Source organism: Schistocerca americana, chromosome 6 (assembly GCF_021461395.2).
Source record: "Schistocerca americana isolate TAMUIC-IGC-003095 chromosome 6, iqSchAmer2.1, whole genome shotgun sequence".
In the NCBI taxonomy this organism is placed as follows: Eukaryota; Metazoa; Arthropoda; class Insecta; order Orthoptera; family Acrididae; genus Schistocerca; species Schistocerca americana.
In genome coordinates, this window is record NC_060124.1 from 49,417,403 (window position 1) to 49,440,713 (window position 23,311).

Sequence of the window (23,311 nt, forward strand, 5' to 3'; positions counted from 1 at the left end):
TCAACGGAAGGGAAAGAGTTCAAACCTTATGCGGTGCTAAATATTTTTTTTTTCTTTTAAAACAATATCGAAGTGTCTTACTTCATGAATTTTATTCGTTTGAATGCAATTTTTTGAAATTTCTAGTGCTTTGTCTCTTCATTAATGCGGCTGTGGTGGCTTTACTTCATAAACTGCGCGCTCCCCCCTAAACGTAAGCTTGAGAACTATACTATACTATGGCGCTGTTTCTATTGGCGCGTGCGTCATGTGCAACTGGCAACGCAGCAATCTCCCGCGTCTGGGCGGGCATGCGCGAGCCGCCAAGATAAAAGAATTCAACTATAGGAGTGATGACGCCACTCTGTTTATACAGGGACGCAGTACTAAATGAAACAGAATTAACTGAAACGAAATGGAAGTCAGCCTGTTTATGTGAATGGAATGCAGTCACTTTCATTTCACCGTATACCAGCTCAGCTTTCTCGGTATCGAATGACATATTCAGTATTGAGATCCGGTAGAGAGGTACAGTGGAACACAAAATTAAAACAGATTACCAAGAAAACGTTTCGAATATAGAGCTATTAAGCAATTTAGAAATAAAGTTGAAAATAGAGTTTTGGTGCACATAGAAGGACATGGTATTTAATGTAGGACAGGGAGATAACGTAACGTATGAGAGGGGAATTGTCAAAAACCCTTTATGTGATTCACAGTCAGTTAAAACTCACAGAAAGTCTTTCTCCGTTAAGTTATCATGTAAGTGAGAAACATTCCATCTTTTGCAACTTAATGTTTTATTTATTTCTAAAGAAACATGCTTTGCCTGTTCTTGATAGGCATTCTAAATGGTCCTTCATAAAAAAATTATTTAACTATACATATTTTGTTAGCAGATCTGTAGAATTTCTTAAGAGCTTATTTAAATTATCTAACTATTTTCACATATATATGTGATTTATCCCTTAGTCTCCTATTTATGTATCCGTCTTTTCATCTGTAGGTGCTAGATGCATGTAGATCAGGTTTCCAATTGGGCTGTCACATTTATGTGTTTCACTACGCATGTCCTACCGCGTTGTACATTGCACATCATCTTGATTACTTGCTTTAGGGCTAACTGAGGCATCATGGAAGTTGAAACTGGTGTGGAATCGATTGTTGGAGTCAGGTGGGACGCACAGAGGGTGAGTGTTGGGGGCTATGTGTATGTTTGTTGCGTGTGTGTATGTGTGTGCGTGTGTGTGTGTGTGTGTGTGTGTGTGTTTATTTTCGTTTCTTTTTTTCCTTCCTTCCTTTATTTTTTTATCAATAATATATTTTATGCGAAGTTACGAATTAGTGAGAATACTTTCTCCTATTGACTTTTCTCTGTTTAGTATATTTTCATATTTGTTTTTCGCCTCCTGGAGTGTTATCATTCCTTCTTCTGTTGCTATGGCATAAGATTATCACGTATTTTTGTATTCCAGTGAGGTGGTGGTTACATTCTTTTATGAGACGTAGAGATGATTTATCTGGAGTAGATACATTGACTCTTTGGACCTAATATTGATATTTCTTGCACTGATCACGGTATACTTAAAGTGGTAGTTATTACTTTTTAAATCATATGTTTCTGCACTATTTAACTTGCCCTTCTTTCCTGGCACAAATTTTAATTTCTCTTACATGGTTCTACGAGGAAGTAATAATTCTATTTTTTCAAGACGTTACTGATTTTTCGTGTGCCATTTTCTGTTTATGTTGAAGAATCCATTTCCTGGTGTGAAGGTGTAATGTGCATTACTCTTATGTGCTTTTATATCAGTATTGTTTCATTCTCCTATTTATATTTTGCTTTAATGGTTTTGTAGTGCTTCGGTGCTGTCTTTTCGTGGTATATGATGTTTTATGCTGTGCTGGTTGACATCAGGGTAGCCCTGGCTTTTCCACTTCCTTAAAGTTTAGCTCCCACCCCGCGATTTGTTTCCAGTCAACAAAAAATGATATGTGCAAAAATTTAAGCTCAATTGTACAACTGCAAGACGACCCACAACGACTGTGGAGTTCCGAATTATTGCTTAGTGGATTTTGCTACAAAGTTTCTCATAATTATTTTCATTAAATAAAGTTTTATTATTAGAGATATTTACCTGCAAAACAGCTGTTTCAAGATTTCAGTCCTGATGTTTTAACATACAATAAATTGCATAACCGTTTACCAGCAGAACATTAATACTGTAAGTATAGACGTTTGTACAAAGTAGACAGACGGTGCCAAAGGAGGCCTGTTAATTTTATTGCTTTGGTGAGTGCAGCGACCCAGCGGTGAACACTTCACACCAAACAAAAAGAGTACTGTGGTACTGTCATGGAGTTTCGTGACGTAGCTGCATGCATCATCTGCAGTGTTACTGTTCGCGTTACCTTATGTATGTTCCGAAATGTAAGTGATAAACATATTGCACAAAAATAAATTTTGCGATAGTTAATTGCTACAATATTAGAAATTATTTCAACTCTGCAACTATGTTTCTGTGAATTGTTTGTGTTACGTGCTTTCCTATTCAGATACCATTTAACGTAACAGCGACCATTCAATGATGGTCACCTGCTTGTCATGGGAGAGCGTATTTATATTGTTTGTCAAACTCTCAAGCACAAAACGAAGCCTCTTCAGGATTATAAACAGGAAGACAAACACGTTGGAGTTAAATTATTTTTCGAAAACTGATTTTACTGTTAGTGAAAATTGACAGTCCTGTAGTGTTCTTCGTAGAACGAAACAGCATCAACTTCTTCACGTTCTTGTTGGTTCTATTTCACGTCAAATTATTAGAACAAAGCTACCTTCAACCCATAAATTTGTAATTGTTTTCTTGTCAGGATGAGGTAAAGTGGTATTCACTTTTAAGCAAAATGCACAAATTTCTACTAGACACTATAGTGAACAGTTACTATTTGACTCCTGAAATTTTCCCGGCGTATTTCTTCTTACAATAATTTTCGGGTCTGCAATAGGATCACATTAACATTCCGCCACGATATTTCGGCCAGAGACGTCCGGCCATTCTCAGTTGAGTGGGCGAAGTACTGAAGAGACCTGTTGTAGTCATGGTATTTACAGCGAATCTCGCGCATGTGAATCTTACTGCTTACAGCGAATGCGATAGGAGGTGACATGCGCGACGCAACCGAGTAGTGTGTGTTGCCCTCAGTGGTGAAGTAAAAATAGAGTAATCGCTGAGTATCGATTGAACACTTCGATTCCGCTGTGACCACGCAATTTTATTAATTGAATTAGAATTTCTATCCCGCTGAAAGCCGTTATCACGATTCATTAAATGGTCAGCAAGACGTATTTCCACGGATTCTTTAATTACAGAGTCCCAGAACCTGGAAACCGTTGTTAAGATTTTGGTGTTATTGTATTTCATTGAAAGTCCCTTGGAAACGCAAGCCAATTTTAAGGGCTTCCGCAGACGGGTGTGTCTTTCGTGTTCTACACAGCGTACCTGGACCGTTCGTGTCGTCTGACCTTTATATGCCGCGTTGCACTCAGATGGAATTTTATAAACACCCTCCTTGTCCAATTGTAAACCGTCTTTAACGGATCCGACTAAGGGCTTGCTCTTTGCTGGTGGACGGAAGATGACATTGATATTATTCTTCCTAAGCAATCTGCCTATTTTAGAACATACGTTTCCGGCATGCGGAAGGAACGTAGTTGTTTTACAGTCATCTGGCTTCTCAGAACGTTGCTTCTTGTTGTTATAATTGTGGATGGTCTTCCGTATTTGACGCGAAGTATAGCCATTCTCTTTAAAAACCTTCTCCAGATGCACTAATTCTTCGTGAAGGCTATCAGTACCCGATATTACATGCATCCGATGAACTAAAGTACTGAGAACATCAGCGGTTCCTTCCATATGCCGGATACGTACGTTCTAAAATAGGCAGATTGCTTAGGAAGAATAATATCAATGTCATCTTCCGTCCACCAGCAAAGAGAAGGACCTTAGTCGGATCCGCTAAAGACGGTTTACAATTGAAGATAGCGGAAGTTTATAAATTTCCCTGTGATTGTGCCGCGGCGTAAACGAGTATAGGTCAGATAACACGAAAGGTCCAGGGACGCTGTATAGAACACGAAAGACACACACCGTCTGCGGAAACCCTTAAAATCAGCAGTGGCAGAACATTGCATTTCCATGGGACATTCAATGGAATACAATAGCGCCAATAATCTTAGCAACGGTTTCCAGCGTCTGTTACTGTCCAATTAAGGAATCCGTGGAAACTGTCAATTTAATGAATCGTTTTAGCTGCTTTCAGCTGGATAAAAATTGGAATCCAACTATTAAAATTACAAGATCACAGCGGAATCGACGTGTTCAATCAATACTCAGCGATTAGTCTATACTTACTTCACCACAAAGGGCAGCACACACTACATGGGTGCCTCGCGCATGTCACCTCCTAACGCATTCGCTGTAAACCGCCATGCGCGTAATTCGCTATAAATACCATGACTGTATCAGGTTACTTCAGTACTTCGTCTACTCACCTGAGGATGGTCGAACGTCTGTGAGCCGCAATATCACGGCGGAATGCCGATGGGATCCGGCTGCAAATCCGACAATTTCTGGAAGTACAGTTACTCAGCCTGTATGATGACTGGAATGTTCTACAGAAGAAAGACACTAGAACTTCAGGCAAAGAAAAAGAAAAAGAAAAGAGCACATACATGTGGAAAAGATGGAAGATCTCCATGAGACTTCTAATTTGGAACAGATGAAAAGTAACGATACTCATTTAGGACTAGAATAATATTCTCACAAAATACAAAACTGAGATTCAATTTGTTTTACAGATTGTTGCTAGAGACCATAAAAAGGATCCAGCTGAAACTATATCTTTTCTCATAAATAATGTTCAGTGTTTTTCATTCATATTAACTTTTGATTGAGTCATGTTGCTTTATCTTCCAGTTGCTGGGATATCCTGAAGGAAAACTTCGGGTCAAGCAGCCAACGTTGTTGCTTTCTTGGAACCAACCAGGTGTCACGTGTAGCGCACTTTGAGATTAAATCTACAGTCGTGAAGCAACGACGGCTACCATCCAGTCAACTCCTCAGAAGTGGCTACCGGTATCTTCTATCATTCCCCATCCTCATCTCCGAAGAGCATTAGCAGTGAAGAAAGAATGGGATAAGTGTTGTGACAACATTATCTTACAAATACATGAAGACTACCTACATGAAGATCTCAGGCTGAAATTTCGGAACCTTCGTGGATTCTAGGAAAGAAGTTGACCCAAGATCAGTTTACAGTAAGTGAAGCTTCGCGCAGCGACTGACTGTCTTCAAAACCAGACAGATATGCACTGATCTCGAAGGCAACCAAGCAACCCCTGGTTTCAACCAATCCAGGAAAATCTGGAGAGCACTTAACCGGATGAGAACCCAACACGGCAGATGTCATTTTTGAAAGCACAAGTAAAAGACTGCATATAGCCCTTTCTGTGACTGTGGAGACGTGCCTCAGACCATCAACCATTTCGAAGGTTCAGTGGTTCAATGGAGGTTATCCATCAAGTCAGTGAGGAAGCTGTGGTTAAGGACACTGGACATCATTCTGTAATAATACTGATGTTACTGATAGACTGAGGTCTAGACCTGTACATGTTTGTAAATATGTAAATAATTGCACATTGTATTTTGTTACAACTCACTGTATCTTCAAGTCATATGAAAAATATATAAATAATGTACAGGTCCAGACCTTGATCTATGAATAACATCAGTATTATTGCCGATCTCCTTGACACAGCTAATTTCAGTGGTTTGGGACAGAAGAAAGATAATGAAACTCTTTTAGGACTAGAATAATATTCTCACAAAAGACAAAACTGAGATGCAATTTGTTTTACAAATTGTTCAAAAATTGGCTCTGAGCACTATGGGACTCAACATTTCAGGTCATAAGTCCCCTAGATCTTAGAACTACTTAAACCTAACTAACCTAAGGACATCACACACACCCATGCCCGAGGCAGGATTCGAACCTGCGACCGTAGCAGTTACAAATTGTTGCTAGAGCCCATAAAAAGGATCCGGCTGATACTACATCTCTTCTTCGAAATAATGTTCAGTGTTGTTTCACTCATATTAACTTTTCGTTGAGTCATATACAGGGTGTTTCAAAAATGACCGGAATATTTGAAACGGCAATAAAAACTAAACGAGCAGCGATAGAAATACACCGTTTGTTGCAATATGCTTGGGACAACAGTACATTTTCAGGCAGACAAACTTTCGAAATTACAGTAGTTACAATTTTCAACAACAGATGGCGCTGCGGTCTGGGAAACTCTATAGTACGATATTTTCCACATATCCACCATGCTTAGCAATAATATGGCGTAGTCTCTGAATGAAATTACCCGAAACCTTTGACAACGTGTCTGGCGGAATGGCTTCACATGCAGATGACATGTACTGCTTCAGCTGTTCAATTGTTTCTGGATTCTGGCGGTACACCTGGTCTTTCAGGTGTCCCCACAGAAAGAAGTCACAGGGGTTCATGTCTGGCGAATAGGGAGGCTAATCCACGCCGCCTCCTGTATGTTTCGGATAGCCCAAAGCAATTACACGATCAATTCAATGAGGAAATTAAAGACGTCGGCCGTGCGATGTGGCCGGGCACCATCTTGCATTAACCACGAGGTGTTCGCAGTGTCGTCTAAGGCAGTTTGTACCGCCACAAATTCACGAAGAATAACCAGATAGCGTGATGCAGTAATCGTTTCGGATCTGAAAAATGGGCCAATGATTCCTTTGGAATAAATGGCGGCCCAGACCAGTACTTTTTGAGGATGCAGGGACGATGGGACTGCAACATGGGGCTTTTCGGTTCCCCATATGCGCCAGTTCTGTTTATTGACGAAGCCGTCCAGGTAAAAATAAGCACTCGTCAGTAAACCAAATGCTGCCCACATGCATATCGCCGTCATCAATCCTGTGCACTATATCGTTAGCGAATGTCTCTCGTGCAGCAATGGTAGCGGCGCTGAGGGGTTGCCGCGTTTGAATTTTGTATGGATAGAGGTGTAAACTCTGGCGCATGAGACGATACGTGGACGTTGGCGTCATTTGGACCGCAGCTGCAACACGGCGAACGGAAACCCGAGGCCGCTGTTGGATCACCTGCTGCACTAGCTGCGCGTTTCCCTCTGTGGTTGCCGTACGCGGTCGCCCTACCTTTCCAGCACGTTCATCCGTCACGTTCCCAGTCCGTTATTGTATCGCTTTTCCGTCCTTTGGTTACATTAAACCTCCGTTGAAAACTTCGTCTTGTTGCAACAACACTGTGTTCTAGGCGGTGGAATTCCAACATCAGAAAAATCCTCTGTTCTAAGGAATAAACCATGTTGTCTACAGCACACTTGCACGTTGTGAAGAGCACACGCTTACAGCAGAAAGACGACGTACAGAATGGCGCACCCACCGACTGCGTTGTCTTCTATATCTTTCACATCACTTGCAGCGCCATCTGTTGTTGAAAATTGTAACTACTGTAATTTCGAAAGTTTGTCCGCCTGAAAATGTACTGTCGTCCCAAGCATATTGCAACAAACGGTGTATTTCTATCGCTGCTCGTTTAGTTTTTATTGCCGTTTCAAATATACCGGTCATTTTTGAAACACCCTATATCCATGATGTGTTGGTAAATGTGCCAACACCTTGTAGATAAAGGAGGCCGAAAGGCACGCTATCTAACGCAGACGGGCGTGAATTCTGGAACAGGATAAGTAGTGAATTCTAATAAGAAAAGTATGCAGTTCCTCGAATACTTATCTTTATTCCATCCTTGTGGTACATCGCTCTTGATAATACAAATAAGACTATCTTCAGATACAGTTAATGGCGCCTTGCTAGGTCGTAGCCATGGACTTAGCTGAAGGCTATTCTAACAGTCGCTCGGCAAATGAGAGAAAGGCTTCGTAAGTGTAGTCGCTAGCAAAGTCGTCGTACAACTGGGGTGAGTGCTCGTCCGTATCTCGAGACCTGCCTTGTGGTGGCGCTCGGTCTGCGATCACACAGTGGCGACACGCGGGTCCGACATGTACTAAATGGACCGCGGCCGATTTAAGATACCACCTAGCAAGTGTGGTGTCTGGCGGTGACACCACATTCCTCCCCCGCAAATCGGCGAACGGTCGTTTTATAAGGCTTCCGCCGTGGGGAGGACCCCATGTTGACGTATGCGATGAGGTGGGGAGCCTAACAACAGGCGAGGCTGTGCCACCCGCACCCGGCCATTCGGTCCGAGGGGAGCTAGGAAACACCTGAAAACCTAGTCCAGGGTGCACGTCAACATGCGGTGTATGCGCCCATAAAGAGACAGGAGGGGCCGAAGGGTCGACCTCCATTGCGTCGGGGTACCCGACGCGCGAAGACGCCATGTGGTCCGGAGCGGGCAAGAGTTCCATGGCGGAGGACGGCTGGTCACGGGAAGCGATCGGCGGCGCGTGACCCAGGGAGGCGCTTGGCGGCTGCAGCGATGCGTCCACTGCGGGCGGCGCCGGCTTGAGAACAGGCGGCGGCGGCGGCGGCTGCGGCGGCGCGTCGCCATGGGGCAAAATGGAAGGCATCGTCGGTAACACCTGGGGATGAGGCGAGCCAGTAGATGGGTCCCCAGGGCGCTGACCGGACGGCACCGTCGCTGAAAGCAGACGGGGAACGGCAGAACCCGTGCGACGACAGAGGGGCAGCTGATTGAGATGCCGACGCACCTCACCAGAGGCCCCCAAAACCAAATACATCGCGCGGCCGAGGCAGCGAAGAATGCGCCCTGCGAGCCAACGCCGTGAACCTCGATAGTTGCGATAGAATACAACGTCGCCTGGAGTAAAAGCAGAAGTCTGCCGCTGCACTGGAACCTGATGCGGCGGATGCAGCAAAGACATCAAGGTTCGATGAGGACGACCGTGGAGCAACTCAGCCGGCGAGCGACCATCTCGGGGCTGAGAGCGATACGAAGACAAAAAGAGCAACAACGCGTCCTCCCGAGAATGCGACTCTTTCAACTTCAACATCTGTGACTTGAAAGTCCGGACCAATCGTTCAGCGGCACCGTTTGACTGAGGCGAAAACGGCGCGGATGTCAGATGTTGAATACCATTGGCCTGGCAGAATGACTGAAATTCTGCGGACATGAATTGTGGGCCATTGTCGGAAACAATAGTCTGCGGAAGACCTTCAATGCAAAAGATAGCAGACAACGCTTGGATGGTGGCAGACGACGTCGTGGAAGACATCCGGACAACAAAAGGAAAATTACTGAAGGCATCTACCAGAACGAACCATAGAGCATTCCAGAATGGACCAGCAAAATCAATGTGCAAGCGTTGCCAAGGGGAAGTGGCTTTTGGCCATGCAAAGACTTTCTGCGGCGGTGCGGATTGTTGTTCGGCACACGCCATGCCATATTCGTAATCGCAGCAACGATTCCGAACCAAGTACAGTGCTGACGAGCAAGTTGTTTCGTTCGCACGATACCCCAATGTCCTTGGTGAAGAAGCCGTAAGACAGAGGACTGTAACGAACGTGGGACCACGACTCTGGACTGATCATTATCAGAACGCAACAACAAAACACCACATCGAACAAAAAGTCTCTCCTTATGAGCAAAAAATAGGCGAACCAACGGATCCTCGATCTGAGACTTTGACAAAGGCCATTGCGTAGCAACAAAACGCAAAACGGTAGCAAGGACAGGGTCAGCAGCTGTGGCTGTAGCTACACGACGAAAATCAATCGGAAATGAGTCGACCACTTCATCGGTTTCCGAATCAATGAACATGCAAGCAAGTTCGGAAGAATCGAATGCTCTATCCTCAGCAACAGGCAAACGGGACAACGCATCGGCGTTTCCGTGCTTAGCAGTGGACCGATACAAGATATCGTAGCGGTACTGCGAGAGGAAAATAGACCAGCGAATGAATTTCTGCGCTGTACGTGGAGGTACAGGCTTGTTCGGATGAAAAAGCGATGTCAAAGGTTTGTGGTCTGTGATGATGGTAAAGTGACGACCATACAAGAAATCATGGAACTTAGTAACACCAAACACGAGAGCCAAAGCTTCTTTCTCTATCTGTGAATAAAGTCTTTGCGCAGATGAGAGCAATTTTGACGCAAAGGCAATAGGGCGATCATGCGACCCATCTTTGTGCGCAAGCACAGCCCCGATCCCGAAATCCGATGCATCTACCATCAACAAAAGGGGTTTCTGGGGATCGAATGGCGTAAGGCAAGTATTAGAAAGCAACGCCGATTTCAACTGGCGAAAGGCGCGTTCGCATTCCGTCGTCCAGACGAACGGAACACCCTTACGGCGTAAGCTATGAAGCGAAGCTGAAATAGAAGAGGCATTGCGCAGAAAGCGATGATAATAGTTAACTTTTCCCAGCACACTCTGTAGCTACTGCAAATTCTGCGGCGAAGGCAAGTCTTGTATGGCACGGAGGTGCTCTGGACTCGTATGTATGCCTTGGGCATTGATGACATGCCCCAGGTATGGTAAGTCACGAGCAAAAAACACACATTTTTCCTTCTGCAAGCGAAGACCATTTTGTCGCAAGACTTGAAATAACGTTCGTAGGTGTGCTAAATGCTCGTCGGCTGTCTTTCCGGAGATCACAATATCGTCCAGATAGTTCGCAGCAGTAGGGACCGACGCACAAACAGTTTGTAAATATTGCTGAAACAATGCAGGGGCGGATGCACACCCGAATGGCAGTCTTTTGAATCGATACAAACCAAGATGCGTGTCAACCACCAAAATGCGCTGGGATTTGGCGTCCACTGGGATTTGCAAGTACGCATCTGCTAGGTCCAACTTGGAAAAGTATTTACCCGGGCACAGTTTATCAAAAAGATCTTCCGGGCAGGGTAAGGGAAAAGTTGCAGTCACTAGTTGTGGATTCACTGTTGCCTTGAAGTCCACACAAAGTCTCAGTTTTCCGGAAGGTTTTGGCAAAATTACTAAGGGTGAGGCCCAGAGAGAAGCTTGCACACGTTCAATTGCACCCTGTGATTCTAGATCGTTTAATGTTCTTGCGACCTCATCACGCAATGCGTGGGGAACATTGCGCGCTCTGAAAAATTTCGGTTGCGCGTTTACTTTCAGTTCCAAATGTGCTTCATAGTTCTTAGCGCAACCAAGGCCCGGTGCAAAAATACCTGCAAATTCTTCACACAAACGAGAAACACTGTCTGAAGGCACAGTCTGATTCACTGATAGGACCTGATTTACTATAGACATGTAAAGCAACTGAAATAAATCTAAACCAAACAAGTTCACTGCAGTAGAAGAACGAAGAACGTAAAATGACACAAGTTTTGTTTGTCCCTTGTATGTTGCAAGAAGGCTGCACTGTCCTAACACAGGAATTTTCTGTCCTGAATATGTACTGAGCTGAACATTTGCGGCACGCAACGGAGGTTTGCCCAGTTGTTTGTACGTGTTGTGATTGAGCAATGAAACAGCAGCTCCGGTATCGAGCTGGAATGGAATGACCTTGCCATTAAAGTCCAAATCTACAAAAAGTTTATTGTCCTGCTGACGACAAGAGCGACTGTTTTGTGCAATTTGAACAGACACTGGTACAGAATCACTTGCTAATTGACGTGATTTCCGGCGACGTCGGCGCACACATTTGTGGGACGAACACAGTCACTGTTAGAGAAAGTGGCACTGGGCGGAGTGGAATTAACTACATGAATGTCCATGGGCGAAGGTTCACGTGTCTGAGCGTCCTTGGTTCGATTCCGGCGCGAAGCAAAGGGCCTGGAATGATTAAGAGTGTCTGATCTGAGCTTTTTCTGGCAAACACTTTGAACATGTCCTTTCTTATTACAGAAAAAGCAAATAGCTTGGCGTGACGGGCAATTTTCACGCGAATGTCTAGTAGCACACCGAGGGTATGATTTCACTGCAGTTGTGTGCTGGCGCGGCACACCTGGTGTAGAGCGTGGCGGCAGCTGCGCAGACGTGTGCGAGGGCAGTTTACCAGGCCGCGCAGCGCGCTCGACGGGCCGGTTAATGTTACACACTGCTGGCGAGGTTTCAAAAGATTCCTGAGCACAGTCAAGTGTGTCTTGTCTATCCAATATGTCTATCACTTGCTGAAGGGAGGGATTAACTAGTTTCAAAATCTGTTCCCGTATGCGAACATCAGAAACGTTCTGTGCAATTGCATCGCGTACCATAGTATCTGAATAAGGAAGGCCACAGTCACATTCAAACGCACAATCCCTAGTAAGGCCTTGCAAAGTTGCAACCCACTCCCGATTAGTTTGACCGGCCATACGTTTTGTACAAAAGAACGTATACCTCTTTGCAACTACACTCCTGGAAATTGAAATAAGAACACCATGAATTCATTGTCCCAGGAAGGGGAAACTTTATTGACACATTCCTGGGGTCAGATACATCACATGATCACACTGACAGAACCACAGGCACATAGACACAGGCAACAGAGCATGCACAATGTCGGCACTAGTACAGTGTATATCCACCTTTCGCAGCAATGCAGGCTGCTATTCTCCCATGGAGACGATCGTAGAGATGCTGGATGTAGTCCTGTGGAACGGCTTGCCATGCCATTTCCACCTGGCGCCTCAGTTGGACCAGCGTTCGTGCTGGACGTGCAGACCGCGTGAGACGACGCTTCATCCAGTCCCAACCATGCTCAATGGGGGACAGATCCGGAGATCTTGCTGGCCAGGGTAGTTGACTTACACCTTCTAGAGCACGTTGGGTGGCACGGGATACATGCGGACGTGCATTGTCCTGTTGGAACAGCAAGTTCCCTTGCCGGTCTAGGAATGGTAGAACGATGGATTCGGTGACGGTTTGGATGTACCGTGCACTATTCAGTGTACCCTCGACGATCACCAGTGGTGTACGGCCAGTGTAGGAGATCGCTCCCCACACCATGATGCCGGGTGTTGGCCCTGTGTGCCTCGGTCGTATCCAGTCCTGATTGTGGCGCTCACCTGCACGGAGCCAAACACGCATAAGACCATCATTGGCACCAAGGCAGAAGCGACTCTCATCGCTGAAGACGACACGTCTCCATTCGTCCCTCCATTCACGCCTGTCGCGACACCACTGGAGGCGGGCTGCACGATGTTGGGGCGTGAGCGGAAGACGGCCTAACGGTGTGCGGGACCGTAGCCCAGCTTCATGGAGACGGTTGCGAATGGTCCTCGCCGATACCCCAGGAGCAACAGTGTCCCTAATTTGCTGGGAAGTGGCGGTGCGGTCCCCTACGGCACTGCGTAGGATCCTACGGTCTTGGCGTGCATCCGTGCGTCGCTGCGGTCCGGTCCCAGGTCGACGGGCACGTGCACCTTCCGCCGACCACTGGCGACAACATCGATGTACTGTGGAGACCTCACGCCCCACGTGTTGAGCAATTCGGCGGTACGTCCACCCGGCCTCCCGCATGCCCACTATACACCCTCGCTCAAAGTCCGTCAACTGCACATACGGTTCACGTCCACGCTGTCGCGGCATGCTACCAGTGTTAAAGACTGCGATGGAGCTCCGTATGCCACGGCAAACTGGCTGACACTGACGGCGGCGGTGCACAAATGCTGCGCAGCTAGCGCCATTCGACGGCCAACACCGCGGTTCCTGGTGTGTCCGCTGTGCCGTGCGTGTGATCATTGCTTGTACAGCCCTCTCGCAGTGTCCGGAGCAAGTATGGTGGGTCTGACACACCGGTGTCAATGTGTTCTTTTTTCCATTTCCAGGAGTGTACATTAACTGTTTCTATGAAATAGGCGTCCATTGCCGACAAAATTTATTCGTAGGACAGAGTTGCTACGTCGCGTCGGGGAAAAAATTTCACTATCACACGGTACGTTTGCACCCCTACACACGACAATAGATGAGGCTGCCGCTCGTTACCTTGAATTCTGTAGGCGGCGAGATGAAATCCAAACTGGCGGGACCACTCGGTCCACGATTCCACGTCTGGGTCGTAGGGCCTAAAAGGCGGTGCAACTGCATGTTGTGGCTGCGGTAGCGGTGAAGCGGCGGCCGCCGCATCGGTTTGAATGGCATGTTGACCCTGGACGAGCTGTCCAAGGGCATCCAATAACGCCTGCGTCTGCTGATTCTGCAAGCGATAAAATTCGGACAGGACATCTGGAGATTGTGGCGAAGCCATGACACAAGTAAATGTAAGCAATTAGAAAGAAGAAGACCCTTTCCGTTGTCTCGTCGCCAATGATGTGTTGGTAAATGTGCCAACACCTTGTAGATAAAGGAGGCCGAAAGGCACGCTATCTAACGCAGACGGGCGTGAATTCTGGAACAGGATAAGTAGTGAATTCCAATAAGAAAAGTATGCAGCTCCTCGAATACTTATCTTTATTCCTTCCTTGTGGTACATCGCTCTTGATAATACAAATAAGACTATCTTCAGATACAGTTAATGGCGCCTTGCTAGGTCGTAGCCATGGACTTAGCTGAAGGCTATTCTAACAGTCTCTCGGCAAATGAGAGAAAGGCTTCGTAAGTGTAGTCGCTAGCAAAGTCGTCGTACAACTGGGGCGAGTGCTCGTCCGTATCCCGAGACCTGCCTTGTGGTGGCGCTCGGTCTGCAATCACACAGTGGCGACACGCGGGTCCGACATGTACTAAATGGACCGCGGCCGATTTAAGCTACCACCTAGCAAGTGTGGTGTCTGGCGGTGACACCACAATCCACAGATTGAGTGTTGTAAAATGAGCATTGTAAATAAAATAGTTTCTCAGATTGTAAATCTGTTGTGAATCGAAAAGGAATTAATTTTTCTTAGATTTTTCGTGTTTTTTTTTTCTCGAATAACTTTTCAGTAATGTGTATTAAATCGATTTTAAACAGTTGCTCGGTTTGCTTCAAAGTGTCACATACACTAATCTCGTCAAAGACAAGTTTACAGTGAAGTTAGGGGAGAATACGACGTGGTTTAATGGAAGTAGCTGTTAGGCATGCTATGTTACAAATGAATGGCGTTTGAGGGTCGCCTATAATTGATCGGACAGAAACGAAATTTTCAACAGAAACATTTGTTAGTTGAAACAAAAGTGCTGGGTGAGAGGAGCAAAATTCTAACTTACAGAATATTACATATAGCTAGGGAAACCCCAATGATCATACTGAGTTCTTCTTCATAGTTATACATTCCTGGAAATGGAAGAAAGAACACATTGACACTGGTGTGTCAGACCCACCATACTTGCTCCGGACACTGCGAGAGGGCTGTACAAGCAATGATCACACGCACGGCACAGCGGACACACCAGGAACCGCGGTGTTGGCCGTCGAATGGCGCTAGCTGCGCAGCATTTGTGCACCGCCGCCGTCAGTGTCAGCCAGTTTGCCGTGGCATACGGAGCTCCATCGCAGTCTTTAACACTGGTAGCATGCCGCGACAGCGTGGACGTGAACCGTATGTGCAGTTGACGGACTTTGAGAGAGGGCGTATAGTGGGCATGCGGGAGGCCGGGTGGACGTACCGCCGAATTGCTCAACACGTGGGGCGTGAGGTCTCCACAGTACATCGATGTTGTCGCCAGTGGTCGGCGGAAGGTGCACGTGCCCGTCGACCTGGGACCGGACCGCAGCGACGCACGGATGCACGCCAAGACCGTAGGATCCTACACAGTGCCGTAGGGGACCGCACCGCCACTTCCCAGCAAATTAGGGACACTGTTGCTCCTGGGGTATCGGCGAGGACCATTCGCAACCGTCTCCATGAAGCTGGGCTACGGTCCCGCACACCGTTAGGCCGTCTTCCGCTCACGCCCCAACATCGTGCAGCCCGCCTCCAGTGGTGTCGCGACAGGCGTGAATGGAGGGACGAATGGAGACGTGTCGTCTTCAGCGATGAGAGTCGCTTCTGCCTTGGTGCCAATGATGGTCGTATGCGTGTTTGGCGCCGTGCAGGTGAGCGCCACAATCAGGCCTGCATACGACCGAGGCACACAGGGCCAACAGCCGGCATCATGGTGTGGGGAGCGATCTCATACACTGGCCGTACACCACTGGTGATCGTCGAGGGGACACTGAATAGTGCACGGTACATCCAAACCGTCATCGAACCCATCGTTCTACCATTCCTAGACCGGCAAGGGAACTTCCTGTTCCAACAGGACAATGCACGTCCTCATGTATCCCGTGCCACCCAATGTGCTCTAGAAGGTGTAAGCCAACTACCCTGGCCAGCAAGATCTCCGGATCTGTCTCCCATTGAGCATGTTTGGGACTGGATGAAGCGTCGTCTCACGCGGTCTGCACGTCCAGCACGAACGCTGGTCCAACTGAGGCGCCAGGTGGAAATGGCATGGCAAGCCGTTCCACAGGACTACATCCAGCATCTCTACGATCGTCTCCATGGGAGAATAGCAGCCTGCATTGCTGCGAAAGGTGGATATACACTGTACTAGTGCCGACATTGTGCATGCTCTGTTGCCTGTGTCTATGTGCCTGTGGTTCTGTCAGTGTGATCATGTGATGTATCTGAACCCAGGAATGTGTCAATAAAGTTTCCCCTTCCTGGGACAATGAATTCACGGTGTTCTAATTTCAATTTCCAGGAGTGTATTTGTTTCGATATGTTTAGTATAGTCTGTGTATCATACGTTTTATGGCTGCCATTTTATGAGAATGTCAATGGTTTTATTAATTGCGTTTAATCATGTTTCTAACTGCTTCTTGTTTAAAAGAATTTGTGTCTTGTGTTAAATTTTGTCATTTCGAGGCCGAAAAGTGTATTGTTTCTTCCATTTTCATTTTCACAGTGAGTTGGACATTGTGGTGTGTGCTATTTCCTTGCCTGTGGAGTGAAATGGGAACCTTTGATGTATCACTTGGAAACCTGTACTGCTTGCATATAGTAACTGCAGAAGGAAATATGAATCCACAAAAAGAAATAAAATAAAAAACGAAATAGGTTAAAAATCACAACCATATTTCTGTACATAGTTGCCCAGGCTCAGAACAGATATCCCAACAAAATATGAATAAATGATTATGTTGAAAGCTCTTTATATAAGACCGCTGATAATGTTTTAATCAAGCGTACCCAGTTCTCCAGTCTGGAGCGCATTACGTGTCCCTTACGTTTAACAAATGTGTGACAGAGTGAGTGACTGTGTCTGTGTACTGTGGTCCTAAAGCGTTTGGCCTTGGTCTCACATCGATCTGCATTTTAGCCAACTTTCTCGTAGTCTTAGGTTCAATCAAACAGATTTTCTTTCCCCTGATCAGGCCGCTAATGTGATAAGTTGATAATGTACAGGAAGTGTTCTGTTTCCGCTACCTGGGAGGAGCTCGATTGTAATATGGGTGGAAAGGGTTACTGTTCGCCTGGGGCTCCAGGTGTGGAGATAGTAAGAACTCTTCTCTAGTCGTTTTGATACGCTAATGAAACTGTGCTAATTCCAGCCTAGCTGATGCTTTTATCTGTTTTTTGTGCAGTTTTATGCACTTATTATCAAGTTGGATAAGTTATTAGGGATAGAGAGATTTTTATTACCATTCGGTTTTTGAAGGGAGTTTGCCTCGTTGATCCACATCTTAGAAAGCGGAAGCGTGGTGGACAAACTATGCTTGTTGTGGTCTAGTACTTGTCTTTCCTAACGAGAATGTGCGGGTGTTTCTTACGTTGTAATGTCTTCCTTTTAGTGATTTTCGTTTGTTATTCTACAATTTTCTGCGTATTTCATGGGTTTATCTCTGTTCTGCTCTCTCCTACTAACTTCCACTGTTACCTTTTGTGTGAAAGGATCTTGAAACGGCTTTGTAATTGTAATGATTTTGCACGGAATTCCTCTGTGTGACGCAGACCACGTGCTTGATGAACGGTTGGGCTTTCAACGTCTCGCTTCTCAGTTTTTTTCTTCGCCGTCAGATATTCAGTTTAACTGCATTCACGAGGATATTAATTTTAATTTGCATCCCATTTAATCAATTCTAATTCCGTGCTATTTCCTTGTGTAAATATCTTGAGTACTTTTGCAGCCGATGTGACCACTGTATGCTTGGGTCCGTGATATATACATATATCTTGTGTTTCCTTATGTTCTTGATTTCTTGTCGGTACTGCTAACGTTTTCGTAACTGTGAAGTTCTCGCGATTTTTTTTCTGCATGCCCACGTGGTTCCTTTGTTGTCCGTTCGGTTGAACCCTGTAATGCTGTCCTTTTGAATCACTATTCTAATATAGATTCTATCTGACAGAGCCTTTTTTTAAATTTTATTCTTTGAATTTTATATGTTCCATTATTGATGCATCTGGTTGCGATAGCACGTCTTATTTGCCTTCTGTGTGTGCTTATTGTGTAAGTTTCTTAGCTTCTGTCTTTTCTCTAGCTATATTATCCTGGTGTGAATGTCCGAAGACGTGTGTGGCCATTGCTCTACCCTCATGTTCCCAACTCTTTGCTGTACACGAGCTCTAAGATGAGATATTTCGTGTTAATTCTGTTATTTCTTTGTAATGTAGTAGACACTAATTACATGTTAATGTTCCTGCATCTCATGAATTTATCGCATGAATAAAATGTTCAGTTTATATTGAGTTGAATTTTAGTTATAGTATTAATTGCCGGCCGCGGTGGCCGAGTGGTTCTAGTAGCCTGAGTTGGGAACCGCGCGACCGCTACGGTCGCAGGTTCGAATCCTACCTCGGGGACGGCTGTGGGTGATGTCCTTATGTTAGTTAAGTTTAAGTAGTTCTAAGTCTAGGGGACCGATGACCTCAGATCTTAAGTCCCATAGTGCTCAGAGCCATTTGAATCATTTACTATTAATTAATTTCCCTATATTTGGCTAGTTACATGTGTACCTCCTAAAGCGCTTTCAATCAAGCTTGTTATTAAGTTAGCCACACGATGATTTCTGTGCATAGCCGCGAGTGGTAGCCGCGCGTTCTCAGGCGTCTTGTTACGGTTCGCGCGGCTACCCCCGCCGGAGGTTCGAGTCCTCCCTCGAGCATCGGTGTGTGTGTCGTCCTTAGTGTAAGTTAGTTTGAGTTAGATTAAATAGTGTATAAGCTTAGGGACCGATGACTTTAGCAGTTTGGTCCCATAAGACCTTACCACAGACAAGATTTATGTGCATAGCCCATTAACAACACACACACACATTAAAGTCTTACACTCTCCAAAGTGTGCATTGTGTCCAATTGTGAGAGTCACATCGTTTATTAATGCTTAGTAAACAAGAAATATTATGAACTTCTTCTTATCACTGGCTCAAGTTAACGTATTTTCATATCTTAATTCATTTAAAATAATCAAAAAATGGTTCAAATGGCTCAGAGCACTATGGGACCTAACATCTTTGGTCATCAGTCCCCTAGAACTTAGAACTACTCAAACCTAACTAACCTAAGGACATCACACACATCCATGCCCGAGGCAGGATTCGAACCTGCGACCGTAGCAGTCGCGCGAATCCGAACTGAAGCGCCTAGAACCGCTCGGCCACCGCGGCCGGCTAAAATAATCACATTTTTACTGTACCCAATAAATATTTCCAAAACGAACTCCATTTGACCTCCGTTCATGTTTCCATTTCTTCATTCACTTATTCATTGAAAACCTTTCTGTATTACATACAGACCTTTCAATGTCTAGGTTCAAATGGCGAAACATATTTCGAAAAAAGAAAACATTCAACTGAAAAAGATGGAGTGGTTTCGATCTACGTGTTAAAAGTAAATGGTAATGTTCAAGACGCTTGTGCTACGGCAGATGCATAGTACTCGAAGTGGGAAAGGAGAACATCATGAAAATGTTCGGTAGGTTTGCGCCTGAAGAGAAAAAGGAAGAATGCTGAAGTCGCTGACTCGAATCGAGCGTAGCTGCTGTAGTCCGTATCTAGAGGTCCGGAGGAAATGAGATTCAGAGCACAGCAGTTAAGGGGGTTAACGGCGCAGGAGACAGCTTCGCGTCGCGTCGGTACAACTGCACTTGTAGCTTCGGAACTGCCGTTACAAGCAGCAGCAACGACTGGCGCACAATGGCGGCGTTCGCAGTGCGAACAAAGGCGGAAAAGAGCGGCGGGGGCATCCAGCCAGCGAGCGAGCGAAGCTAGCGCCAGGTTGGCGTCCCCGGGGAAGTCATTTGCATCCATCACAGGCCGGCCGCCGCAGCCGCAAAACCACGGGTCGCGCTGGCCGCCAGGGACCGCCGCTGCTGGAGACGGCGCGCGTAAGAACCTGCGCGGCGGCGGGGGCGGTGGGGGCGTCGGCAGCTCGGAGGAGGGGGTGGAGCAGCAGCTGCAGCAGCACAATGGGCAGCCGCGGGCGGCCGGCGCAGTAATTGATGAGGCGGAGGACGCGGAAGCGGCCCAAGTGTCGCAGCGGGTGGCGGAGTAGGTTGGGGGGGGGGGGGGGGTAGTCAGAACAGCGACACAGACGAGCGAGGTGCGTGGCTCTGCAGTGACGAGGCGGTGACGTACTAACAAGTCAGGCACAAACGTACGCTGTCAGGTCTGAGTCTGTTTGCGTTCCTAGACTGGCTAACTAACTGGCGAGCGGGAACACGCTGAGGGTACGTATAGATGTTTCTGAGTATCTTGCTTTATTCAGTGAATGACAGAAGCGTCTCTTCTCGAGGTATTAAACTGAAAAAAAAAAAAAAAGTGATCTATTCTGCACTACTGACCAGTTTCGACTCTAGACTGACTGGACTTCCCCAGCATCGTACCAACAAACCGAAGTCTATCACCTGTTTTGTCCACGACTGAGCCTATTTCATAATCCCTTTGCACATCCTTACAAATTGTTACAACCAGGTAATTATATGACTTGGCCGATCCCAGCAGTGACTCGTTGATACTACAATCATAGCAAACAAACTTCGTTTTGTGAAGTGCACAATTTTTGATTTCTGAACATTTAAAACAAGTGGCCAATCTTTGCCCCACTTTGAAATCTTATAAACATCTGACTGAACTGTTATGCAGTTGTTTTTTTTTCCAGATAGCACTTCATCATACATAAATTCAACAAAAAGTCTAAGGTTACTATTAGTATTGCCTGCAAGGTCATTAATACACTTGAACATCATGGATCCCAACACACTTCCGTGGGGCACACCTGAAGTTACTTCTACATCTCTTGATGACTCTCCGTCCGAAATTACGTGCTACGCCGTCCATACCAGAAATTCCTCGACCCTGTCACAAATTTCACTTAATACGCCATATGATAGAGCTTTTGACAAGAAGCGTAGGTGTGGTACTGAGTAAAACGCTTTTCAGAAATCAAGAAATAGTGCATCAACATAAACGACTGACTTACTCCGAAACTTTCGGTATGTCAAATGAGAAAAGTGCGCGTTGTGTTTCACATCATCGATGTTTTCGGAAGCCATGCAGGTTGGCATTCTGTTCAAGCAACTTCACTACTTTGCGTTCAGAATCTGATCTAATCGGTGTTTAGTATAATATATTAGATGAATATTTTGTCCTAGTATATATTTCTGTTGATTTCAGTATAAAGAAGCAGTTAGACAACCACTTTCAGTCATTCAACAATCATATTTAAATCTTCCTCTACATACATTCACCGTAAGGCACGATACGGTGCGACGTGGCTGACTACTAGGACGTCCCTTTCCTGTTTCGCTTGCTAATAGAGCGAGGAACAATGTCTGCCATATCCCTCAGTACGAGTCCTAGGTTCTCTTATCTTATGGTCCTTACGCCCGATTTACGTTGGCGGTAATAGAACCATTACGCGGTGGGCTTCAAATGCCGGTTCTCTAAATTTTCTCAGTCATGTTTTTGAAAAAAATGTTGCCTTCCCTCCAGGGACTCCCATTTGAGATCTCAAAGCATATCGGTAGTATTTCGTGTTGATCGATCCTATCGATAACAAATCTAGCAATCCGCTTCTGAACTACTCCGATGTCTTCCTCTAATCCGATATGGAGGGTATACCAAGCACTCGAACAGCACTCAAGAATGGATCACAGTAGTTTTCTATGCGCGGTCTCCTTTACAGAATTCCCACACTTTCCTAAAATACCCCCAATAAACCGAAGTCGGCCATTCGACTTTCGTATTACACTCCTTAAGCGCTCGTTCCACGTCATAGCGCTTTCTGACGCTACACGTAGATATTTAATCGACGTGACTGAGTCAAGCAGCACATTCCTAAAACTTTATTCGACATCATGGGAATACACGATGAGATTTTCACTTTGCAGTGGAGTGTGCGCTGAAACTTCCTGGCAAATTAAAACTGTGTGCCGGACCGAGACTCGAACTCGGGACCTTTGCCTTTCGCAGGCAAATGCTCTACCATGAGAGCTACCCAAGCACGACTCCCGGCCCGTCCTCACAGCTATACTTCTGCCAGTACCTCGTCATTACGGAGACGGTGACACTTCTGAAAATGATGTTGATAATGGAAGGAAGTAAAGAAGAATCAGGACTCGTTAATAGGATTTGTCGACTTGCTAAAAGCTGTTGACAATGTAAAATGGTGCAAGATGTTCCAATTTCTGAGGAATATGGGGGTATGCTATAGGGAGAGAAGGGTAGTATACAACATGTAAAAAAGCCAAGAGGGAATAATAAGGGTGTAAGACCAAGAACGAAGTCCTCGGATTAGAAAGGGACACAGGGATATAGTCTGTCACACCTATTGTTCAGTCAATACCTCCAAGAAGGGATTGCGGAAATAGCTCTGAGTACCATGAGACTTAACAGCTGAGGTCATCAGTCCCCTAGAACTTAGAGCTACTTAAACCTAACTAACATAAGGACATCACACACAGCCATGCCCGAGGCAGGATTCAAACCTGCGCCTAGAACCGCTCGGCCACTCCGGCCGGCAATTGCGGAAATAAAAGAAAGATTAAAGACTGGAGTAAAAATTAAAGTTGAAAGGACGTCAATGAAAAGATGTAGCTAGCTTCAGTGAAGGTGAAAAAAAATTGCAGGGTCTGCTGAATTGAATAAACAGTCTGCTGAGTGCAGAATATGGATTGAGAGTAGACCGAAGAAATACGAATATAATGAGAGGTAGTAAAACTGATGGTTTTGAAGTAGAAATTTCTGAGAATGTTCGTCTGGAGCATAGCACTGTACGGTAGTTAAACATGGACTGTGGGAAAACTGGATGGGAAGAGAATCGAAGCATTTGAGATGTGGTGTTACTGGCGAATATTGAAAATAAGGTGGAATGATAGGGTAAGGAATGAGCAGGTTCTGCGAAGAATCGGCGAGGAGAGCAACATATGGAAAACAGTGGCAAGATGAAGG